Here is a 17,824-nt window from a genome sequence, read left to right on the forward strand (position 1 = left end):
TTTCATTTCAGTTTTTCTTCAAATGAGAATTTTTTTATCATACTTTATTTCACTTTCATTCTTGAAGGATAACTTCACTGGATAGGGAATTTTTTGGTTAACTTGTTTTTCGTTCGTTTGCTTGTTTTGCTTTTTACCACTTCAAAAATATTGCGCTACTTCTCTGGCCTCTGTGGTTTCTGATGAGAAACCTGTACTCATTCTAATTGCTGTTATTCTACATGTGTTTTTCTCTAGATGCTTTCATAATTTTTCATTTGTCTTCAGTTTTCAGCACTGTGGTTATGACATCTGGGTGTGGAAGTCTTGGAGCTTATTCTGTTTGTGTTCATTGAGCTTCTTAAATTATATGTTTACATCTTCGGCCAGGTTTTGGAAGTCTTCAGCCATTGTTTCTCTCTCTCTTTTTTTTTTTTTTTTAAAGAGTTTATTTATTTATTTGACAGAGACAGCCAGTGAGAGAGGGAACACAAGCAGGGGGAGTGGGAGAGGAGGAAGCAGGCTCCCAGCAGAGGAGCCCGATGTGGGACTCGAACCCGGAACGCCGGGATCACGCCCTGAGCCAAAGGCAGACGCTTTAACGACTGCGCTACCCAGGCGCCCCCTCTCTTTTTTTTTAAAGATTTTATTTATTTGACACAGAGAGACAGCCAGCGAGAGAGGGAACACAGGCAGGGGGAGTGGGAGAGGAAGAAGCAGGCTCCCAGTGGAGGAGCCTGATGTGGGTCTCGATCCCAGAATGCCGGGATCACGCCCTGAGCTGAAGGCAGACGCTTAACGACTGAGCCACCCAGGCGCCCGAGCCATTGTTTCTCCAAATTTTTTTTTGGTGCCACACTCATCTCCTCTCGTTCAGATTAGATAACGTCTACTTTCTATCTTCTATCCATCTCCATTTTAAAATCAAGCCTATCCAGTGAGTTTTTAATTTAGGTTACTGTATTTTTCACTGCTAATCTTTCCGTTTGGTTCTTTGTATCTTCTATTTCTCCACTGAAACTTTCTATTTTTTTTATTACTTTTAAGAGTACTTGTGATTGTTGGAGCATTTTTATAATAGATGTTTTTAAAGTCTTTGTTAGATGAGGCACCTGGATGGCTCAATCAGTTAAGTGTCGGAGTCCTAATCTCAGCTCAGGTCTCTTGATCTCAGGGTCGTAAGTTCAAGCCCCACATCGGACTCCACAATGGGTGTGGAGATAGACAGACAGATAAATAAGGGACGCCTGGGTGTCTCAGTCACTTGACTGTCCGACTGCTGATTTTGGCTCAGGTCACGATCTCAGGGTGGTGAGATCCAGCCCCGAGCTGGGCTCTGCGCTTTGCAGGGAGTCTGCTTGAGATTCTCTCATGCCTCCTGCCCCTGGCGCATGGGCATGCTCTCAAATAAATAAATGTTTAAAAAATAAAATAAAAGTCTTTGTTAGATGATTCTAACATCTGTGTCATCTTGGCATTGGTGTCTGCTGTCTTTTCTCACGAGAGTTAATATTTTCCTTGTTCTTCACATGCCAAGTAATTTTGTATTGTATTCATTCCGAATATTATAAGACTCTGAGTCTTATTTAAATCCTAGGATGAATGTTGATACTTCTGTTTGAGCAGGTAATTGACCTAGTTAGATTCAGGCTGCAAGCTGCAACCTGTCTTCAGTAAGCTGTGATTCTAGTGTCAATTCAGTTTTTAAAGTCTCTGCAATGTTATCTGTATCTGTTCCACATGTGTGTTACCACAGGCCAGTATGGGACCTAGATGGTAGTTCTTCTGTTAGTTCAGTTTTCAAAAGTCTTTGCTGGGCTGATGAAAAGTAGATCCACACATGTGTAGTTTAGGGATAAACTCAGGGGATCATGAACAAACTTTATGGAGTCACTTTTCTGAGCCCCACCCTCTCTGCCATATTTTTAGTGCTTTCTAGTTCCCTGGGGCTCTTTTTTTCAGTCCTCCAGTTACAAAGCTGGGGCTTTGGTTACCCTGCTTTGCCTTGCACTTCTGCAGCTGTGCCTGGGTCATTCCAGAGGACACAGAGAAAGTAATGAGGCTGGCCCGATCCTCTTGTGACCACAACTCCACCAACTGGAGAGGAAGGTTCTCCTTCCTCAGAACTTTGGTTCCTGCAACCTCCCCCTGCCACCGTCACAGGATCCTCTGGACGCTGGTATGCACTGGAATTAAGAAAACGGCCTTTGCCCTCCATTAGACGCTCCCTTTTCCACCCCTGGAGCCCAAACTAGAGGGCTTCTTCTACTGCTCTGTTTATGCCCTGGTGCTCATTTCCACTTCCACGTTGAGCTGCGCTGCATTCAGGCTGGGGGACAAAAGAGAGGAAAAAATGGCAAACTCACCATGGTTTGGTGGTGCTCTGAATTCTGGTTTTGTAACCCAGTCTGCCTACTATTTACTTTTCAGAGCCCTCATATTAGCTGCTCCATGCATTCTATCCAGGTTTTCTAACTATATTCCATAGGAGTGACAGGGTAGAGTATGCTTGCTCTATCTTACTCAGAACTGGAATCTCCTTGCTACCAGTTAATATTTAAGTAATGCTGCCTGTTTAGCATAAGTAAGTGCATGGCTGAATTCATGTGAGTCAAACACTGTTGAGACTACTGTGCAGCCACTGGATGAGAAGAAGTTGATCACACCACTCAGTGGAATACCAGCAATTATTACCCAGTCTGGAGAGAAGAGGTTTCTTCTCCGGATAAAAGGCTTCTAAAACAAGTATCCTCTCAAACAAGACCTAACTCTCAAATTGATCCAAGTTGTAAAACGCACCTATCAACAGATCCTGCCCATACACAAGGCTTCCAACTAGTTTTTCAGATTCCATGTGAAACACAAAAAAGGACCATGTCAGAATAAGATCTCAAATATGAAAGACAGAAACCAACAGAGTAGAACACAAAATAGAGGGAAAGTAGGTAATGAATGCAGGGTAGGAAAGAAAACTTCAACAAAAGTTTAATTAGTACTTTCGAAAAGATATAAGATGATAATGAATTCATATAACAGATAATGAATTCAAGATACTAAAGAAAGACAAATAATCAAAGTAAGAGTACTAGATGATGGCCAAAATAAAAGTCAAGAGAAGAATTTCAAAGACACAGTGGAAGAAATCTCTCCAAAAGTACCACAAAAGCAAAGTGAAAAACAGGAGGGAAAAGAAACTTTGAGGGTCCATCCAGGATATGCAAAATCCAAATAACTGACGCACCAAAACAAAAACAAAGACAGAATGGCGATTAATAAAGAAGTAACACAAATAAGTTCCTGGAACTAAAATACACAAGACCCCATGTATGATTAGTGAAAAAATTACATCAAATCCCATTTGGGAACTAAAGCACACAGATTCTATCCTGAAAGGGTCCATAGAATATCCAAACATGATTACTTTTTAAAGGCCCACAAGAAAAAAATCCTGGGGGCAGGATGGGAACAGGGCACAAATAAAAGAATATCAGAAATTCTCAACAGCAGATCTGGAAAACTGGGGAAAAAAGGATAGCAATGCATTCAAAATTCTAAGGGAAAGTGATTTTGAATCTATAATTCTATATCATCCACATTAAAGACATTTCTAGACATGTTAAAAGCCAACAAAATTACTCCCATGGACTGTTTCCTTGAGAAACTACTTGAAGATGAAGGCCACCAAAAATAAGGGAGATGAAATAATTAGTAAATTCAATCGAAGACAGGCAAATACAAGTACAAAGACTGTAACTGTGCCGCAAACAAGCTCAGCAACTAGCTAAGTGGAGGAGGGAAGGAGGCTCAAGGGTGTCTCCCAGAAAAGGAAGCTCAGTGAATAGCTGATATAAAGGAGTATTTGTACAATATTAAGGATGTGTTTAAATCATATTTCACAAGTAGATGAAAACGGGGCAGATAAATTACAGTAAAAATTAAAAACTGTATCAGACGGAAAACATAATGTAATACAGAACTGGGCTTTGCAGTAATATTTACATAAGTCTTATTACTTTATAAACCTTGCTTCTTGCTTTAGCTAAAAACAAAATAACTATATTGGTGTCTTCGTCCATTCGGGCCGCTATAACAAAATACCAGACTGGGTGGCTTAGAAACAACAGAAATTTATTTCTCACAGTTCTGGTGGCTGGAAGCCTAAGATCAGAGTGCCAGGGTGCTCACGTGAGGGCTCTCTTTCAGGGTACAGACCTCTTGTATTTCCACGTGGTGGAAGAAGCAAAGGAGTTCTCCCGGGTCTCTTAAAAGGGTATTAACTTCATTCAAGCCCCTCCTGACCTAATCACCCCCCAAAGGCCCCCACCTCCTAATACCATCATATCAGGCACTGGGATTTCACCATATGAATTGTGACAAAACACAAATATTCAGACCACAGCAAATGGGAAAACGAGGGGTAGTTTTTCATTGATCTTTCTTTTTTTGAAGATTTTATTTATTCATTTGAAATAGAGACAGTGAGAGAGTGAACGGGAGGGTGAGGGAGTGAGAATCTGAAGCAGACTCCACACTGAGGGCAGAGCCTGATGAGGGGCTCAATCCAGGACCACAAGATCATGACCTGAGCCGAAACCAAGAGTTGGACGCTTAACCGATGAGCCACCCAGGTGCCCTACCTTATCTATCTTAAAGAAAGTGGATAATGCCTAAAATTTATAAGAAATAGCAGTATATTATTTATAATTCTTTAGGTAACCATCAAAACAAACACCTAAAAACAGTAAAAAGTAGTTGCTTCTAGGAAGTAGAAGCGACTGTTATTGTTTCTTTTTTTGTTTTAACCATGTGCATATATTATTTTGGTTATACTCTTTATTCCTTAATTTTAATAAAAAAAGTTTTATACTGTGAGTGATTCATCTCTGAAACAAACATTTTCCATTATTTCCGTTACTTTTCTGGAGTGGTACAATCTTCAAGAAGATCTATAACTAATTAACTGTAATTGTATTGATTGATTTAGGATGTTCTCAATCCTATGCAACCAAAAAAAAGGTAAAATTAAACTGGATGCTGAGACAAGTAACTGCAAAGATTAGTGATAATCCTGATTTTGATCTTTTTTAAATAGACTATTTTTTCAAGCAGTTACAGGTTCATAGCAAAATTGAGAAGGTACAGAGATTTCCCATACATAATTTGTTTAATGATAATCCTAAAAGTCTGTATGTTTTTATCAACTTAATCAGTTTTATACATTTGAACCTACAGAAAATGCATACTCTAAAATTGTAAATCTGATATGTTATTTACAAACAAACCAATTTACTTTTCACTGCTTATGCAATCATTCCACAGCAAGGGATATTCTTGGGATGTATCCAGATAGTATTCAGAGTACTATCTTTCAGAGAAAAAGAAATTAAATAAAAGTTAGCTCCTCTGAAAAGATCACAGAGGACCTCAGGAGAGCTCCGGTGGCTCTCGGTATGTAAGCACCAGGAGGACTGGCAGAGAAATGCCCAATGTAAGCAGAGTCATCTGACACTATTTTTCAAGAATCTAAAACTATTACTGCAAGATTAAATGCACAGTTTTGAGGGCGAGTTGTGCTAAGAACTTGTTACAGCTTCACATGCACAAAACTCTGTGTGTATACTTCCAAAAGGAGTAATAACCCCTTGAGATTCAGACTTCCACTTTTTCATTAATAATTTACTCTTGTGAATTACCAAGTAGCAACAATTGATTTTTATATTCAAATTCAGAAGTGAACAATACAGTATACAAGTATACAGTATTACTACATTCTAGATGTGTGGCTATCAGCTGCACTGATAAGCGTCTGTGGACCCAAATATCCAACATTTGCATTTGGCTGTATTTGGTTATCTGAGCATTTGAATGTTAGTCAAAAACTGTCTCCCCCATCCTGCAATATTCATATTCTGCTTACTCTACTCAGGCTTTTAAGGAAGAAAAGGAAGGGAGGGGGCATCTGATATATATAGTAACTTCCCTTTCATATAGCAAAGCGACTTTCTATTATTCTGCCTCCTACAAACTCAGTTCTTCTCAACTCTATCGTAACATTTCACAAATCCAGACAGAAGTTCCTGGCAACCTGTGCCATTTGGAACATATCTAAAACCAGAAAAGATCAAAGTGGCTACTCAAGAGTGTACAGGTTTGACCTGGGGACACACCACTGTTCACCATCTACCATCTCTTAATATGGGCGCACACATGAGGGGCTTTGTCAGCTTGTCTCCCAGGTCACACATGGTTTGAAGCAGCTGGTTCCAAGTATAGAAGGAACAATATAGGGCACTACCTGCAGAGCACGTAACAGCAAATGACAACTGACAGCACAGGTGCAGAAACAAATTTAAGGAAGACATAATGGTTAAAAGCCAGAGCGACTCAAGATCAACTAGCAGGAGAGCAGATCTAACACATTTTGGCGGCTGCCAGGAGCATAATGGTGCCCTAGCACGACAAAACAGAAGACGCTCAAGTGGACCACAAATCATCGAGGAAAAAGACACTACGCAAGGCAAGGAAGCTCTTAATACATTAGAGAGAGATTCCTAAAATGTTTCAGAACAGCGGTTCTCATGTCTGGCTGCACACTTCGAATTCTAAAGATTTCTTATACTTAGGAGACTCTGCATAAATGGTGTTGTATATTATCTCTAAGAGGAAAGGAAGTAGGAGGAGTAATAGGATTTTTAGAAATTGACACGAGTCCTACAAAATATGTGTAAGTTCGAAGCACCACATAAGCCTTAGAAGAAAAAAAAGCTTTTTAACATCATTAACCTACAAATCTGTAACAGGCCCACTTTACGTCTCTATCTGGCTATCTATGTTAATAATATTGCTATAAAATGAATAACCATATTAGCTATTTTTCCAATGCACTTCCAACATTTGCTTCCTGTTCCATCTTTCTCCTCAATCTCATTTCTAAAATGTCTACCATGTTCTTTCCCAGGAGGGGTGCCCTAAGAGCTCCACAGGGAAGGACTTCCTTTGTGCTCACTCTGAGTGTACTTCTTGAAACAGGACCAGGGGCCACACTCAGTATTTACCCTGGACTTCATCCCTATTCCTGTAAATCTCTGAAATTCTACAGCTTCCAAAACTTTCAGCTCTCCTGATCAAATTTATTCTTCACTCTTACCCAAATAATGTCTTCAGGTCCCAAACTTCATGTTACTATTCTCACTCTTAGTAAAATAAATTATTTTATCAAAGCCCAAAGGCCAACATTTGTGAACCTGTTCAACTGCCTCTTCTTTTTCATCTAAAAAATTCTGCCTTTCATGAATTTGTTCTCTCCTCCCTTCTGTTTCAAAGCCGTGCCGCTTTCCCAGGTCTTGACTCATCACTCCCTTTTTCCTCACCCCTGCCCACCTACAAACCTGTGTGGGTTTCCCTGATCCTACAGAACACTTCCTTCAGCCTTACTGCCTACGCATGGGACTGTTCCACCTGTCTTCATTTCCATACTTTCTGAAAAAGTAGCCTAAGCTCCATTTCACTGCCAAACCCTTGAAATCTGGCTTCTGCCCCCATTCAAACTGAAACCACTTTCTTGAATGCCAGCTATTGTCAAATGCAAAGGCCCTTTCTCTGTACTTTCCTACTCAGGCTCTCAGTAGCATGATACGGTTGCCCAACTTCTCCTTGACAAGTTATTTCCTCTCCATACTTCAGAAATACTGCTGTCTACTTCCTATCTTTCTGATGACTTCCCAAAATCCTCTGCTGCCACTTCCTACTGCACCTTAAATGTATGCCTTCCCCAAGGTTCCTTCCTGATCTTCTCCCTCAATTATACGCTCACAGACTCTTCAGGTTCCAACCATAACCTTTACTCCTATGATGCCAACTCCAAATCTCTATCTCTAGCCCTTAGTACTGCTAGGCTGCCAACTATCCATTCCCTGGGCACTTCTACTGGACTGTCCCACAAGTGCCTCAAATCTAATGATCTGCATCAGGGCTCACAGCTCTCCACTTGTCAGGGAAACCCACACAGGTTTTTTACACTTTGGCAGTTTATAGGACTCATGGAGATGTCCAAGTGGACTCACCTGCTCGGAGCTATTAAACTGAGTGGCCCAAAAGAGGACTGCACGGGTTGTCTTTGGTCCAAGTTCCCTTGAATATGAAACACAGTTGCCTGGATTCAATGCTTTCTTTCCTTCTCAACACAAGCAATTTTTCATAAATCTTGTCTCACGTATTACTGCAATCAACTCTAAACCCTTCTTTCTCTTGCGAGTCTTGTCACACTCGACGCCCTAGTAACAGTATCGGTGACATGTGAAAGCACACCTGTTTCACTTCCTTACTCAAAAACTCTCTAAAGGTCCTCACTACATAGCACTAATGTTCAAGATCCTCAGAACCATATTCAAAGTCCTCTGTGGTTTGGATTTTAGTCCACTTTATTTCTGCAGCCGAATTTAACCTTTCCTTCCTTATATTCACCCAAAAACACCTTCTAAGAACAGGGTGATGTTAATATTTTCTACACACAACAGTTATCTCATAATTTGAACTACAGCATTTACACACTACAGACTAGACAGTGTGGGGCCTGGCCTTTGTTACTTAACACAGTGGTTCTCAACCAGGGGTGATTCTGCTCTTCCTTGGGGGCACTGGCAATGTCAGGAGATGTCACACTGTTGGGGTGCTCCTGGCATCTCGGGGGTAAAGGTCAGGGATGCTGCTAAACATCCTACAAAATACAATACAACCCCCACGACAAAATATTCTCTGACCAAAATGTCAATAGTGCCACTGCCGAGAAACCCTTAACTAATCAATAAATGCTGAACAAATGTGCATTCAAACAGAAATTAGAAAGTCTGAGAACACACGCTGACGTGCAGCCTAGTATCAACGATGTGGGTTAACACTGTAAAAGAGAAAGTGGCCAAGATGACCAAAAGGAGGTGGGGGGAGTCCCATTTTGATAGTTTGTATAATGTTAAGATAAGTTTTAAATACTCCTAAATAAGGCAAAAGGATGACCTTTCAATCATAATGGAGCACTCTCTTTGGCCCACCCACCAGAATGTTTAATTCTCTGGGGAATCTACCTTTGTCCGACACACCATTCATTACTCTTTGGGCCTAAACCAGGATGCTGCATAGTAAACTGCAGATATTCTTTGTCCAGCAGAGATGCCAGTATCTCCATTTGATAGAAAAAATATTACAATGCTCTGAAAGATATAAACCAATCTATATCTGATCAGACAATTTTACTCTACCAACCTTTCAGCGTAGATAAATACTCAGATCCTCAAATGCTCTCTGAACCAGTTTTACATTCCTGCTGGTTCCCTCAGTCATGAGTTATATGTCTGAAAGTCACGTTTACGGCTTTTTTTTTACTTTTACACTTTGGCAGTTTATAGGACTCCTGGAGATGTCCAAGTGGACTCACCTGCTCGGAGCTATTAAACTGAGTGGCCCACAAAGAGGACTGCACGGGTTGTGTAAGCCCAACCATGTCTCATTTTGGGTCCCAGCATGAATCCAGAGCAGGAAGAGAATTTTACTAGTGCTAGTTCCTTGTTTTTTATTCTTCTGATTTTGTTTTTGCTTTATAGTTCTTGGCCACATGTCTCTTTCTACACCTGCACCATTGGTTACATACTACCAGGTCAGCCTCAACTACACCCCTGGTATACACAAACCTAGACCACAGGAATCTGATTTTACAGTCAGACCAAGGGATCTGTCAGTGGATAATGGATCTATTTTTTGTTAGATGGGAGACTACAAGAAAATCTGGTTTCCGTCTTTTCTGTTTGTGTAAGAACATGTCCCAGCACCACTGAAAGAACAGCATTTTTGAAATCTGGACCAGTTCTGTGTTGCTGGATTACTTTTGATATATGGCTAAGACTGTGGAACCAGAACTGAAAGCTCTCTGCATGCTTGTACCTATAAAATGAGGAAAGCCTTTATTTCTCATGGTGTGAGTATGAAATATATTCCTACCTCCAGGGTATTAATAAATTAGATTAAAAAGCTTCTTAAAGACCCACTGTTCTAATTGGTTTATAGAGAATAACAAGCTTTTACATAAATCTGTATACCTAGAATTCCTAGAAAATAAAGAAACTAAACATCTAATACTTATGTTAGCCTTTTAAAGACCAAAAGAAAAAAAATCTCACAAACTCATAGACACCGATACTTCAAAAGAATTTTTATTTAAGAATCCTAATTCATCTAATGAAAATAATCCGTAGGTCAGTCTGATTTGATAATTTTAATGCTAATTTTAAAAACAGATGTCCTTTTCCTGATTTCATCAGCGTAGAATACAATGCACACATATATTTTTTTAAAAATAAGATTTTTTTTTTCTATGAAGACACACATCTGAACTTTCTAAACTTTGTTGGCTTGTTGTTCAGATAAGCTAATATTACTCATGATTACTCACGTTTATAATTATGAAAAATACAAGCTTATATATTCAACTAAATTGAACTATAACACTGACAACTTTTGTCTTATCAGAAGTTATATGCTGTTCAGCTGTCAGCATAAGCATAATTTCCAATATCCTTAGTTAACTTTAAAACCTTGATTGGACTAATAGCAAATGGTTAACTAAGGTCCTCTTTAGATATATAATTAAATCCCAAATGAGTTAGACACCAAGTGCAGTTTAAACACATACACATACAGGCTTTCTAATGTAACCACAATGTCATTACAGCACCCAACAAAATGAACAGTGATTCCCTAGTATTGCTAATACTCAGCCTATGTTTAATGTCCTTTTCCAGTTGTTCTGTTCTAATTATTCTGATTTTTTTCACCAAATTACACATATATAGTATGCCCTATCTAGTATTTCACATATATAGAATCATACAGTATATACATATGTAAGTCTTCTTTCACTCGGCGTATCTTTGAGATTCATCCACACTAGTGCTGTGTAGTATACCACTCTGAAAGCATTAGCCCCTAAACTATCTTTGGGGTTTCCCAAAGGTCCCCAGCAATCAGTCACAAAGATTTGTCTTTTACCTTCTAACAAGAAGGATGTTAAAACTAGTTCACTTCTTTGCAGGTATTCTGTATTTCTTAAGGAGTATAACACCATTAAGTTGTGTCAGGTCAAAAGGGGTCTCGCTTCTTTTACTTTTTCAGGGCAATATAGTTATTTGCATAGGGATCAGTGGCAATCTCCTCACTTTTACTAGGATAAAATTAGACAAACTCAATGTGCAACCCAGGCCACAACTCAAATGTCGTATTTACGAATCCCACTGAATCAGATGTGGCAACGTCACTATTACAAAACAAGGACTGTGGTTCACGTATGGAACCAATGCTCAGGAAACTGCTCTGGTAACCTGTTCTGTGGCATGCAGGGTCCCAGTCTCACATATAGTATAAAGAAAGTCACTTCCTGACAGGCCAGAAATTTTAGAATATTTTGGGAACCTTGAGAAGAGAAGAATTCATGCAAATGTATAGATACTAGAGGTGAAATATGGGGAGATGCCTTTCTTGACTTTTTTGGAGTGACTTTAGAATAAAAGAGCCATAAAAGGCAATTAAGAACAAAAACCACCTGGCTATTAAAAATGCAACAGAAAATTCCTTATGAAATTTCCAAAGAGGATAATTCTCCAGGTTTACTAATTGCTAATAACTCCTGCCATAGTCCAAATACAATGAAGCTAGGCTGTATGCATGTGTCTGTATGATGAAGAGTCATCTTTGGAAGTTATTTATGACTACAAGGGACACAATTAACAAAAATTACAGGAACTCGGGAAATAAGGTAGAAGAATAGCTGCATGTCCTTTCAATGTCATACCAGAGAATTGTCTAGGAGGCCCAACCAAGGATTATTTCCTATCTAGGGCTGCACTGCCTGAAGGAACTTCTGGTCGCAATCGCACGAATGTTCTGTAACTGCACTGCCCACACTGGTAGACACTAGTTACATGTGGCAATGGAGCACCTGAAATACAACTGAGGAAGTAAATATTTCATTTCACTGAACTCTGACTAATCTAAATAGCCACATGTGGTAGTGGCTGCAGACCGGACAGTGCAAATCCAGCCTCTGGACTATTTTTGTACAGTCCCCAGGGTAAGAACTGCTTTTACCTCAAAAAGGGTGTAAAAAAGCAAAAACAAAAACAAAGAAAAGTATGAGATAGACACCCTGTATAGTCCACAAAGTCTAAAGTATTTACTATGTGGCTCTTTATTCACCAACTAATGTAAATTATTAATTCTCTCAGCACTAAGACTGAACAAAAAACTGTCTCCAACTCGAAAGGAACCTCTTAAAATAACAAATAATTCAGTTTCTTTCAACAAATTAGTTTCCTATGTTGTTTCCATTTGACATAACTTATTTTCTTTTAAAAAATAGTTGTTTAATAATTACTCTAAGTATTCCCCTCCCCCATAATTTTCGTTTTGAAATGCAAGACTTCTAACCTAATACAGTTACATTAATTTAGTAAAAAGCCAACACAGAACAAGATGTTGTCCTTAATCTAATTAAAACCCTACAATACTAGCTGGTAAACAGGGAAGAGGAAACTATGGTCATGAGCAATCACTTTGACCCCAGTATAACCAGTGTGAGTATCCCTTATTTCAACATTCTGGTATAACCCCAAAATATTAACCATAAAAAGAAACTGAACAAACCACCATTTCTTAAGAAGATGATTTTCACAACCATAGTGAGTTAAAAAAAAAATCATTCTAGGAAATGCAAAGAGGCCACGAACCTCCTTTCTGGTAAAATCAAAACAAAAACTCCATGTCGCTACCCAGTATTACATCTACAAATCATTTCCTCCCTGAACAAATCTACTGTTCAAGAATTCATTCATGAAACCAGGTACCAAGCTCTCCTAACAGAAAAGGAAAAAGTGTCCATTTTAACCCTCTGAAGTCAAGGCAGTAATGGGCCACTTCTACTTGAATTCCATTTTTTTTAATCCTTATCTTTCTCCTTTATTACTCTACAACTATGTAAGTAAAAACCCCAAGGACAACTGCTAACTCCTCATATGACCCTTTTCTCTTCCTCACAAATTAAATGGATCAGATGTTTAGTCTACCTTAGCACTAGTTTCTTGGGTGACTATAATTTCAATGTTTAAGATTTACCAGTTCTCCAAATCTTTTTTAAAGATTTAATTTATTTACTTGTCAGAGAGAGAGTGAGAGAGCGCACAAGCAGGGGGAGCAGCAGGCAGAGGGAGAAGCCGACTCCCCGCGGAGCAAGGAGCCCAATGCCGGACTCCATCCCAGGACCCCGGGATCATGACCCAAGCCAACGGCAGACGCTTAACCGACTGAGCCACCAAGGTGTCCCAGTCCTCCAAATTATTCTTATAAATCGTCCAGACTGGTGTTCTGGCTATGGCTCATGGTGGCTACTCACTGTTATGAGGTAATGCCTGAAACACCAACTGTTAGACAATTGTGGTTAGCAAATTTAGCACCCTAAAGGTTCACGGAAAAACTGTACAAGTAGCCATGCCGTTTGTTTCCCTTTACTCCCTCGTTTGTTAACCTCCAGGACAGGCTCCAGGATCAACCAACTAAACTACCATCGGCACCCAAATCACTGCTATGGACCTTGTTGACCTCAGCACTGTATGATCTCCAGATGCCTCATGCTTCCATCTCCTCCATCTTCTCAGTTCTCTAAGTTGAAAGGAATCATGCTCTCATACCCAGAACACTGAGGCCTTATTTCTTCCCTTGTTCTCACAATTCATTATGCCCCTTTCTGCCTTCTCCTCTCCAGTCTGAACCTGTCAGTTCACTAAAAGTAAAAGGTAAGTCTTATATATTTTTGGATTGTTCTAACTCAAATAATGCTGACCACTCAGAAGCATTTCCTGGGCCCCATTCTGCCTTGTTCAATTATACCTTAGATTCCTTTAGTCCTTGGTGTGTTGGCTTCACCAATACCCAGAGTAGGGGAAATCATCACCTACTGGAGAATTTCTGAATCAAGTGATAGAATTATAAATCTAGGCCATCTAACTTTCCCTGGTCCTTATTTAGTTCCAATCCCTTTTTGTTCCTCCAAAGCACTTCCAAAAGTTCCACTGCATCCATCCTAACATATTTTACCGTCTTCAAACTCTCAACCCTCCCTCTCTAGGCAGGAACCAGTATCCTACTTTACTGAGACAGTACTATAAGCCATTAAGGTGTTCAACTGCCCTCTTCACCAAATGGGAGAGGAGGGAGCATATCTTCACTCATCCTGTCTCCTATATCTAAAGAAGAGGTCCTAAAAAGCTGAACCTGGTCCTCTGACATGTTTGGTTGCTTTTTGTTTTTAGAATATACACTTTTAAAAGAATATATTAATGCAAATTTTATTGAGGTATCATTCACAGCATGCGTGGTTTTTAAAACATAAATTAGCTGCCTCTTAAAAAACAAAACAGATTTCACATTATGAAATCCAAACCCTTGGCTTTTCTCAGATAATGAGATCAGACATCACTGGGCCCCTACTATGTAACTGACTAATACTAAGCACTGGCAGTTATCTTCACCCATAAAGCATGAGCACCTTATTCTCCAGGTCCTCCCTACCAGCAGCTGCTTCTATATGCAGTCTCCTTATGTGGACCCAGGGAGCATGGAATTTGTGGCTCCCGGAGCTAAAGGAAGAGTTCTAACTTCTCGCTTCCAGGGCTGAGATCTTTTCAGCCTCACCCCTCCCCACTACTGTCTGACTCCAAGGAACCCTCCCAGGCATTGATTCTTTGATCTCTCTGAAGGAGGCAGCATCAAGTAGGTACCTATACTTCCTCTCTGAAGTTCAGTCCTCAACCTCCTTTGATTCCACAACTTTGGCCACCCCTGACTTCAACCCCCTCCTGCTGGGCCCCCCATGTACAATGCTCTCTACTGGTTTTCTGCTCTTTGAGACATCGCCTCCCCAGCCCTTGTGGTAATATCACATTGCCATAAAAGTCACTGAACACTTTTTTCTGCCATTGTATCAACACAAACCAGCAATGGACCACACTGAGAAAAACAAGCCTACACGTATAAACAGTGACAACGGAGAGATTTCTTAGAAACGTAAATCTGACGGCATCACTTCTGTTCTCACAACCCTTCCATGGCTCTCTACTACCTGCCTGCTTGGTAAAATTTGTGTTCTTCTGCAGGCCCCAAGTGCCTGTGACTTGGCCCCTTTCTACCAAACTACTCCTAGACTTGAGAAATCAGTAATAAACTGGCACTATTTCATATCCCTGTGATTTTACACATGCTCTTCCCTCTAGAAAACTCTTGTTCATCCTTTAACACCCAATCAGGCAGAACAACTCTTTCTCTCCTGTATTACTGTAAACACCTTGCACATATTTCAATTGTTAACATGTATCATACTATACTATATGTTTCCAAGTTTGTCTCCCCTACTAGGCTGTGGATTACCTGAGGTCCAGAGGCAAACATTAGTAAACTTCCTGGCACGAATTTTCTTTAAATGTTGGCTACCTGGCCCCACCAACAGGTCAAACATACAAACCATCCTTCCTGGCACCAAGGTTTAAAATGTCTCCCCAATTCCTACATCTACTCAGTTGCCAAATCCCAGTGAAAATTTTGTCACCCACCAATGTCCAGCTTGGAATATGTCTCTTCCACAGCTGGGTCTTCCTGCCTCCAAGTAAAGGAAGGCAAGTCCTTCTCCCAAAAATTCTCACTGACTCCTTACTGAATAAGGCCCAATGGCTTAACCTGGCATTTGGGTCCCTAGAGGCTCCGACACTTCCTACCACGACATTCCCATTCCGTGTGTTTCTGGACTTCGAGCCTTTGTTCACCACTACCTCCACCTGGGAATCTTACTGGCTCCTCAAAGTCCGGCTCAGGTGCTGTTTCCCCCAACACATTTCCCCGTTGACAAAAAGGGCCACTCTTCTAGAGCGTGTGCCTTTTTTTTTAACCTCCTAGGACATTATCACTTTCTACCTGTAGGCCCCATTCTCCCTAGCCAATGGAGCATTAGCTAAATGTAGTGATTTAACATTTTAAAAGCATGAAAACAAAGTAAACCACCCAAAGGGACCAAAAAAGTTGCCTGCATCTTATCTTAATCAGACTCTACCTACCAGCTAGTTTAAACAATTCTTATTTACTCTAAATATTCCTTCCCCCAAACCTTCTCCTCCTGCACAACTTAAAATATTGTAGATGTTAAAGTTTGCTTTCCTGTTCTTAATTTTTAAGTTAATGGTTTTCTCTTCCTCAAAAGAATGTGAAACAAACTCCAAAACCAATTAACTATGGCATTCAATGCTTACCCATGAGTCTCAAAGGAAAAGAAAGAAAAAGGATTTTTTACAAGTGGGAGGATTGGATTATGAGTAACACACATCACAAAGATACATGGGCAAGTGACACCTACTACCACGATACTGTAAGACACACCTTTTCCAAATAGCTTATGCTAAACTGCATGGCAGGACAGGTAAGAGAACAGGAGCTGGGAGGGTCTGGCAGAACACGCCAAGTTTTTCTGTAGAGCAAAAGAAGCACTTTCCACACTTGGGATGAGTCTTGAGTAAAGCTGAACTGGGAGCAGGTGAAGCACAAGTAAAAGCTGTGGGACTAGTTAGACGACAGTAGAGGTTTAAGCTTGAGAGTTGCTATGACACAGAATTGGGAAAATAAGGTGGGACTGGATTAGTAAATGTTTTGTAAATCTCCAGAGGAGGAGTTTAGAGTGAATGAGATAGGAAGTCCTAGTAGGTCCCAGAGCTGGAAAATGATTTTCTGTAGGAGGATCAGTTAAATGCAAGTTGTACTAGGGGGGGAGGGAAGAGGGAGGAATGGAGTGAGGGCACATACCAAGAAAAAAGGTCTTAACTGCAGCAGAGGCAATGGAAAGGAGAGGCATGAGTCTGTCTAAGAGATTCTCAGAAGCATTAACAGGACTTAGTTATGTCAAACCTTTTAGCTCTGGGGAGTGGGAAGAAATTGGGCTGCTGGGGAGAAAAGAATGAGAGGCCTAAGAAGTTAAAGATTAAAAATTAGGGGGTGCCTGGCTGGCTTAGTCCATAGAATGTGTGGCTCTTGATTTCAGGGTCTTGAGTAAAGCCCCATTTTGGGGATGGAGCCTACCTTAAAAAATTAAAAAAAAAAAACACTTAAAAAATTAAAAGTTAGGGAAAAAATTAAAGCACAGGAAAGCAAACCTGATTCAACATCTACAATGTTTTAAGTTATGCTGTGGAGAAGAATCACACAGTTAAGTGTCCTATCTCTTCTAAAGATATTAAAACAAAAAGCACCCAGGCTTTTTTTTATCTAAGAGAGTCAGGAATTACAGCATATCCAATTCTCCAAGGACACCGTGAAATTTCTGAAGCAGGATGCCAAAAAAGGATCATTTTCTTCCCAGCCAGAGGGCTCATCATTTGGGAGACAGGTATCAAGAACAAGGGCCCTAAGTCTGAATTCTGGCTCCCCCACGTACTGGACAGGAAACCTTGGATGCCTGGGAAAGGGGGGGGATGTGTTTGTTACTGTTTCTTAGCTTGGGGAGAAAGGGGAATAGCTGAAGGTGTTGCGTAGGTATAAGCCTGAAATGCTGATTCTGAGAGAAGGTGAGTCACCACTTGCAGAGTTTCAGTTTCCCCAGCTGTTAATTTAGAGAGAGGAAGATAATAAAATCCACCTCACTGGATTTTTTAAGAGCTGCACTAGATAATCCTTATGAAGTGGTTAGCATTAACATCTGACGTGCTATAACCATTAAATAAATGTTAGTTGAACATAACATCAATACAAGGAATAATGCTCTTTTTAACAC

General features: G+C 40.2%; 1 protein-coding gene across 1 annotated transcript in view; it reads right to left on the reverse strand.

Annotated features, from left to right (window-relative positions):
• Positions 1 to 17,824, reverse strand: part of N4BP1 (NEDD4 binding protein 1) — a 46,873-nt gene that overhangs the window by 28,214 nt on the left and 835 nt on the right. The gene's annotated exons all lie outside the window — the stretch shown is intronic.

Source organism: Ursus arctos, unplaced genomic scaffold (assembly GCF_023065955.2).
Source record: "Ursus arctos isolate Adak ecotype North America unplaced genomic scaffold, UrsArc2.0 scaffold_19, whole genome shotgun sequence".
Lineage (NCBI taxonomy): Eukaryota > Metazoa > Chordata > Mammalia > Carnivora > Ursidae > Ursus > Ursus arctos.